Source organism: Ostrea edulis, chromosome 2, assembly GCF_947568905.1.
Source record: "Ostrea edulis chromosome 2, xbOstEdul1.1, whole genome shotgun sequence".
In the NCBI taxonomy this organism is placed as follows: Eukaryota; Metazoa; Mollusca; class Bivalvia; order Ostreida; family Ostreidae; genus Ostrea; species Ostrea edulis.
The window spans coordinates 92227961-92237136 of NC_079165.1; positions in this window are offsets into that span (position 1 = coordinate 92227961).

Below are 9176 nucleotides of genomic sequence, written 5' to 3' on the forward strand. Positions count from 1 at the left end.
TTCGGATTTTGTTGTGACTTGTTGAACAAGAATCTTTATTTTGGCAAATTTAATCTTAAGAGCGACGAAATTTCAGGAAAAAGCTCCAGTTATGACGGTCACGACACAACATTTTCAGCCATTTTTCCACCTCTTGTAGCTTCTAGAATCCGGGTACATAATTAAAAACCATATTGTCTACAGGCTCTGACTGTCGTTTCTCATCCAAATCTATTTTCACACAGATTAAATTCCATTTTTAAAGTCCATTTTATATTCATGTTAATATTCATTGCATTTTTTTTATGATTTTGACCTATATCAAAATGACTTCTCGGAAAATTCATGGTCAATTTTTACCAAAATTGTTGGTACAGGGGATCAAAATGTAAATAGAATGCTCCTTGGAGGTTTCAGTCCTACCCATAGGGCAAGTTGGGAACCTCTAATGCAATCCTTAAAAATTGTCATATTACTTCCTCGTCATCTGCGTGGAGGCTGGATGAATAGTTATACTATACACGAAAACCTCTACCACAATGATGACATTCAGTACCCCTGATTAGGGCCTATATGGATCATGTACTGAAAATGCTCTACACATTGATGCATTTAGAAACGAGCTAGTGCTTAGATATATTAAACGGAGAGGCTTTTACAAAAATTGTGGTATTAAAAGCCCCTGGGCCAGGGTTCAGTTCGGGGCTACATGGATCATACAGTGGAAATATATTATAGGGGAAGGGAACCCCAAAAATGTTTACAGGATAAGTGATAGGATTAATTATATGATGAAAAATTTGTCATACTATTCGGTTGGACAATTTACGGCTTAGTTAAGCTTCAATACTAATTTAAAAACGTTAAAAATTTAAATTCCCGCCATCTATAGAGGTTTCCATGATGTGGAACTCTTGTGTATTCAAGACCACAGAAATCAATGATTTTGACGTCACACCGTCTGTTCCGGTTTTGATGATCACAGATGTGCATGTGGTAGATTTTACGAATAAGTATGTTGATGCCTTCCTGTCAAGCAGTTAATTACACTAATGCGAAGGGGAGATATGAAAAAAAGGTTTTCTGTCTCAAAATTCCTGACCAAACCAAGTCACCTGAAATGAAAATACTATGTAAACTGTATATGTGGATCCATCATTTGCGTAATGACAAGTTGAAGTTCGATACATCTGTATGAAGAAACGTGTACCATCTGCCTGGTCTGCGACTTGACTGAACGTCTTCTTTTTGTTCGAAAGAACGGACTCAAATTTATACGACTCCAAATTTATACGGCTCCAAGCTTAAGACTTGTCATTTTTTACAGTGCTGCTGATGAAAGAAACCGGAACCGACGGTGTGAAGTAATAAATTAAACTTCAATGGCCGCTCTCTTAGCGGCGGGAATTTGAACTATATACCAGTCGACAGGGGATGCTAACTCCTCCTAGGCACCTGATCCCACCTCTGGTGTGTCCAGGAGTCCGTGCTCGCCCAACTGTCTATTTTGTATTGTATATAGGAATTATGAGATTGATCACTGTTCGTTATCTTCACCTTTCATATGATACATTAATATTGATTTAATCGTTAAGCAAGAAATTTTTGTTGTTAAAGCTGTCATTTACGATATCGGTAAGTAATACTTTATTCATAAAAGCAACAATGTGGTTAGGGTTGCCTTTCCCTTTAAATGTTTTAAAACCTCTGTTCTTGGGGAAACCAACTAAGGACCTCTAACAGAACTGTGATATGCATGGATTTGGGGCCAGGGCCGGGCTACATGGATAATGAAGTGAAAATGAAATGTTTAAAAAGATTTTTATTCCGAACATCTAGGAAACAAATTATGTTCCATGTTATAATGAGCATTGAGGTCGCTACGAAATATCTGAAATTCATGGTCCATTGATCGGATTAGGACTCAAGGTGCGGTTGTAAGGATCATTTCAATGCAGTTAAATTGGATTTTTTGGTGTAAAATCCTTGCTCATGAGATATTTACCTGTCTCCTTAACTATTTGCAATTTCCCTCTACTTCCCCATACAATGTGTCGAGCTATTTTTAGAATACAGTACAGTATCACCTCCAGTTATCCCCCTTAACTATCACTCTTCAGTTTTTTCTCGAAAGTATCAACCTCTTTAATTTCCTCGAGAGGGGAGGGGTGGGGGAGGCAGGTAAGTGTAAATATCTCGTGAACAAGGATTTTACCCCCAAAATCTTAAGTTCATTTCAATATTTCCACTTACCTGAAAATTGTGCTGTAAAAGTCTGTCTTCTTGACTGATAGACCGTACAGTTTCTATAACGTGCTTTTCTAATAAAACACTTATTTCTTCTAAAATAACAGACTCGTGAATAACATGCCTTGGTACGGGGGTTTCCTTTATATTTACACCTGGTTGACACTGGAATTCTTCCTTTAGGGTTTTTATTACCCATTGATCTTCGTGATAGATCTCATACCTGGGGAAATTATTGGACGAGTGCTCAAAAGAATCTGATTTCATCTTTCTACTCATTTCCATGAAGTTCTTACCACCTTTTCTCTTGTAGTTTTTATCAAAAACCTTTGATGTGTTGTAAACATTCTGAGTTTCTCTTGCATCTCGCATGTTTTCTGCAAATATATGAAGAGATGATCCGGTTTAGAATAGGTCCTCGGTACCCCCTTGCTTGTCGTAAGAGGCGACTAAATGGCGCGGTCCTTCGGATGAGACCGCAAAAACCGAGGTCCCGTGTCACAGCAGGTGTGGCACGATAAAGACCCCTCCCTGCTCAAAAGCACGTAAGCGCTGAGCATAGGCCTAAATTTTGCAGCCCTTCACCGGCAGTGATGACGTCTCCATATGAGTGAAATATTTTCGAGAGGGACGTAAAACAATATTCAAACAATCAATCAAAATAATGCACATTGAACGACTGACCGCCAGATATGGGCAATTTAAGTAATTTTTTCGTTGCTTTGCTAATAAAATCCACATTTTTCAAAATAACTTTTCTACGACTCGGCACTGAATTTGCCATTATTCTAGCGGTCAAATCAGCCATACTCCTGAAGCAGTTAATGAGAGCATTACGTCCTTCAACTCGATAATCTTCACACTCTGCCTCATCTAAATAAGATACCACCGCGGTGGCCTAGAGGTTAGAGCGTTCGCCCAGCATGCGGGAGGCCGGGGTTCGAATCCCGGCCTGGACAGACCTAAGTCGTTAAAACAGGTAGTGACAGTTCCATCGCCAAACGCTCGGTATCAGGTGTGAATGTCACGGGTCCTCGGAGATGACCTTAAAAACGGATGCCCCATGTCGCAGTAGGTGTGGCACGCTAAAGAACCCTCACTGCTCATAGGCCGTAAGTGCCGAGGAAAGGCCTAAATTTGAAGCTCTTCACCGGTCTTGGTGACGTCTCCATATGAGTGAAAAAATTCTGGAGAGAGACGTTAAGCAAGATACAATCAATCATCTAAATAAGCAGCTATTATAGTACCGTATGAAATAACCCCGAATAAAGTTCTTGATGAATTGTCAAGATGACGAAAGTCATGATCTAACTCCTTATGAAAAGATGAAACGGTAACTTTGGACCGTCCAAAACCACTTTTCTGTCCCATCACTAAGCCTTCCACAATATTGTCATCTACATGTAACTTTGGAGGATTACACAAAGCATCAAAGTCATTTTTCTTAACTATAAATGCTTTATCATCCCTGCTACGAACTAACCCTTTCTTCGAATAACCAAAAGTAGCCTCGTTGTCAACTGCCTTGATCATGTCAAGTAGAGTATCCTCAATAGGCATGTTAACAAGGAACTTATATTTGTCACTCGTGTCTCCTTGTAATCTAGAAGATTTTCTAAACTATCTTCCTTCTCAAGATAAATATTAAATGGGCATGGGCACGATTTGAGCTGAAAAATTCAAATTTTATTTTTCCATTTTAAATGTTTAGAATGCTTAACTAAATTTGAATATCCATTGTAGAGGTATATGGGAGATATAGAGCTCACAATTCTTTGTTATGTAAACAAGGCGCGTGCCATGTTTTTGTTTACATGTATATGTTAAATATACAAGTAAAAGTTCGTTTAAAGCAGATTTGTCAATTTACAAGTTAATTCTGAACACAAGTAAACAGTTTCTAGTGTTTAGCACAAATCATTTTGTTTTACATATGCTATTTTCTATTGAGCAATCCATATGTAAACAAAAATATGACACCAGCCTTGTTTACATAACAAAAAATTGTGAGTGTTGTATCTCACTTGTAACTCGAAAATTGATCTCAAAATTTTGGTTGACCATTAGAAATACTTTAGTTAAGCATTGTAAACAATTAAAAATGGAAAAATAAAATTTTCAGCTCAATTGTGTCCATGCCCATTTAAAGGGAAAGACAACCCTAACCACATATTTGCTTTTATGAATAAAGTATTACTTACTGATATCGTAATTGACAATCTTTAACAACAAAAATCATTGATTAACAATTAAATCAATATAATCTATCATGTATTTTAAATTACCCGCCGCTAAGAGAGTGGCCATTGAAGTGTAATTTATGACGTCACACCGTCTATTCCGGTTTATTTCATCAGAAGCACTGTAAACATGACAAGTCACGAACAGTGAAGTTTGGAGCCGTATAGATTTGAGCCCGTTCTTTAGTGAGAAGGAATTGAGAAAAGAAGACGTTCAGTCGAGTCGAAGACAAGGCAGACGGTAAACGTTCTTCATACAGATATCTTGAACCTCAACTTGTCATTACGCAAATGATGGATCCAGTTTACGTAGTCTTTTCTTTTCAAATGACTTGGTTGAGTCGGGAATTTCGAAGAAAAAACCCAACCTTTATTCACATCTCCCCTTCGCATTAGTGTAATTAACTGCCTGCCAGGAAGGCATCAACCTATTTATTCGTAAAATCTACCACATGCACAACTTTGATGATCTCACAGGTACTTGGGTTCAGGACACACACACCCCCCTCCCAATAAGTTACACGAGTTGATTTAATTATTTTTTCCTTGAAAATATTTCTAATGCATGTCAACAACGTCTTGCATACTCATAAAGTCCAAAATAATTCAAACCCTTTGAAAAACAATAACCTCACTGGTTATTATAACAGAACTTATAATAAACAGTGAGGGTATATTTTTTTTAAAAGGGCTTATTTTGAATTATATGTATTTTGGACTTTATGGGAATGCAAGACGTTGACATGCATTAGAAATTTTTTCAACAAAAAATGAATTAAATCAACTCGTGTAACTTATTTGGTAGTTAATTATTCGGAGGGGGTGGGGTGGGGGTGGTACTGAACCCAAGCACCTGTGGATGATCTTAGAATCTCGACAAAACCGGAACAGACGGTGTGACGTCAAAATTATTGATATTTGTGGTCTTGAATACAAAAGAGTTACACATCATGGCAGCCTCTATAGCTCGTGGGAATTTCAATTGTTGACGTTCTCAAATTAGTACTGAAGCTTATCTAGGCCATATATCAACAGAATTGTATGACAAATCTTTATCATATGATTAATCCTATCATTTATCATGTAAAAATCTTTTGGGTTGCCTTTCCCTTTAAACTACATAAAAACCCTTACAAACAAAGATACATTGCTGGATCCAGTAAGTGCTCTACCAAGCCCCTATCTTTGCTCCTCATGAAAATATTAACATCTGTGAAGGAGAAACTTCAAACTTCCTGTGCGACTACATATGCCACGGTGCGACTACATATGCCAAAAGTGGTGTTAATCAAATGTGGATTCTAAAACATTTTAAAGAACTTTTAGTTAACTTGAAATAGCTAAAAAAAAAATTCCCAAATCAATAACATTAAAACCCATGACTTTTCACCACTTTACATGACCATTCTTCACGATAAATTAAATACTAGACTTTTTACCATCATAAAGAGTTGCTTCTTTAACAAAAATAGAAAATGAAATTATTCCTATCTAGTGATCAATCATCCTTAAAAAAATTACTTTGTTAAACACCACTCTGTTTCCACACAGAAGTATTCTGAAGTTGAAATGAAAATATGCTAGAGTTTCTCATTGACAATATCTTCGTGGTCTTTTGTGATCAGGTCTTCCAACAGTCTGTTGGAAATTCCCATGGGCAAGAATTGTGCTCCTTTGTTAGCTGACCTGTTTCTATATTCATATGAAGCAGAATTTTTTCAAAAACTTCTACGTGAGAAGACAAAATCTTTTGCTGTGACTTTCAATTTGACATTTACATATATCGACGACGTTTTTTCTATTAACAATAATAACTTTCATACATGTGTCGATTCGATATATCCCTGTGAGGTAGATATAATAGACACCACAGAGTCGTCCACTTCTGTTTCATACTTAGATATTTCATTGAAAGTAGACATTAATGGCAAACTGACAACTCAACTGTATGACAAACGGGATGATTTCAGCTATATTCCATTATCACCTGCAAATGGTGTTTATATCTCTCAACTGATTCGATATGCAAGAGCTTGTTCTGCGTATAGTCGATTTTTAAATCGAGGCAAGCTACTGACAAACACGTTGATGGTACAGGGGTTTCAACAGTCTCGATTGAAGTCAGCATTTTGCAAATTCTATGGTCGTTATAACGATGTAGTTCGTCAATAAACCTATCATTGGGTCAAATGCTGTCTGACGTGTTTCATACCGATTGTTAGGCCGTTCTTGGCACACCGATTTTGAGTAAGGATAACTCCATTTGCCTGATCAGGATATAGGGCTCACGACGGGTGTGACCGGTCGACATGGGGTGCTTACTCCTCCTGGGCACCTGATCCCACCTCTGGTGTGTCCAGGGGTCCGTGTTTGCCCAACTATCTATTTTGTATTGCTTATAGAAGTTATGAGATTGGTCACTGTTCGTGATCTCCACTTTCCATCTTAATTACAAAGAAATTCCACTGCAGCGGATCAGAGGAATCCGTTGCCCCACAAGGCACCTCAACTGGTGCAACTGTACAGGTATAACCACAGGTACCTGCAAACGATGCATTGGAATCTTTGATCATCACAATCCTTGTCAGGTGCATTGGTAGACAACCGATCATCTGCTCTTGAAATAATCGCCGACGTTTGCTCATTATAAGATTTAAACTTGTTAAAAGAAGGTCGACCCAATGCTGCCGGTTTAGAAACGTTAGACTCGCTATTTCCAGTTATCTTCTCATCAGGGATTACTGAAGTTTGTCTTAATAACTGTAACTTGTAATTGAATCTAATCCTCCATGGATACTACCGATGATGACAAACCAACGTTATTGTTAAGGTCATTTGACTCGTTACCGGGTACTGCCGCCTCCACAGACGTGCTTGTGTCCTGAATCACTGCCATTTCCCCTCCACAGAAGGATTGCGGCTTACAATTGAGTTTCAACGTTTTCTGTATACTTTTCTCAACCATTCTGTTAACTTTTTCCTCCTTTCCTTCGTCTATAGTTTACATGTGGCGCACGGAAAGGCCTTGTTACAAAAATGAGGTTTGTAACAACTGTTATGATTATCTAAAACATTCATCTTACCAGAACAATCCTTAGAATCGTTCTCCATATTTAAATACCAACAAACAACTCCAAAACACGAACCATTAGAAAATTTGTATTGTATGAGGATCACATGGACGAAGACAAAATGGCATCGAGAAAAACCTGAAGAGTGATAGTTAAGGGGGATAACTGGAGGTGATACCGTAATGTATTCTAAAATACAAGCAACGCATTGTATGGGGAAGTAAAGAGATATTGCAAATAGTTAAGGAGGCAAGTAAGTCGAAATATTGAAATGAACTCTCCTTTACTCCTAAATATCAAGCACAAGAACCAACTGTGTAGTGACAATAAATATGGGGCCTCTGCCAATATAGGCATGTTAAAAACTTGAGTTATTTATCTTTGTATTCTATCATATAGTGTGCATATGACAACTTCCGGGTAGTAATACAACCAGACTGCAAAATATTGAAAACTGGTCAATTAAACAGTTGAAATCTTTTCTACGAGAGGGTAAGGAAGTGGTAATGAAAAAAAAACAACTTTTGAGTCATGGGTATGATTTAAAAAAAAAAAAAAGAACTTTTAAAAATCGAATTGGTAATCGAACATTCACTTGTTTCCAAATGTCTCAAATAACGACTTGCATAATCATTTTGTACTGAGTCACAACAGAACTACTGATTTCCCAAAGATGACAACTCATCAGCTCAAAGCTCGGGTTTTTATGAGGATTGACACGTGTATGGATCTTGCATATCATGGTACCCCCCCCCCCCCAAATCTATATAAATTAGGAATGCTCTCACTGTTTCATCACGGTTAAAGTTATTCCATCACTACGAACCGACTCATTCATAAATAAACCAGATTACAAATTTACTCTCTCTAACGTAAATGAACGTCTGCAAATCATTTTTACATGTGCAGCATGCAACAGGTATTGTTTATCTCAACTGATATATTTATATAAAATGTAGTAAAATAGGTAATTCAATCAAAATCATTTTTATTTGTTGAATATTGCTCGACTGATATAAATTATTTTTCACTGGTGTGGTGGTGGTGGCGGCGGGACGTGCCACTCTCAGAATGAGATGTACTCTTTGGGGGATAAGTAAGTTTGAACTTACCTCCTTTTTGATTTTGACGTTTCTCTGAATACTACCCGGAAGTCTTAAACTAAACTATGCAAGCGCACTACGTTCCGAATCAAAGGAAGATAACTCATATTTTCGGATTGGCCTATTGAGAGACTCGTTGCGCCTGGACCAGGGGTTTAGTCTCCGGGGAAAGCCATCATAATAGTAAAATGTTTTAAATCTGAACACCTAGCACATTGGGTACATGATCATAATGACCAAAGTTGTGAAATTCAGAAACTCGGGGTTTAGGTTCTGGCCCCATGAGAGGACTCTGTGGGTCATCAGCTGAAAATGCATTTCGTCTCTAAAACACTCGAGAATCTTCAGCATCTGCCTTATATTTCGTTCAAAGATTACTTATCACCGGTTAATGCGTCATGGTCCTGTATCAAGATCATTCATCAAGTTCAATACATCAAAATAAACAAGAGGCCCATGGGCCACATCGCTCACCGGAGTCACCTTGGTCCATATCAGAAGACTTTCTATATATATTTGCATGTAAAACCGTAGTC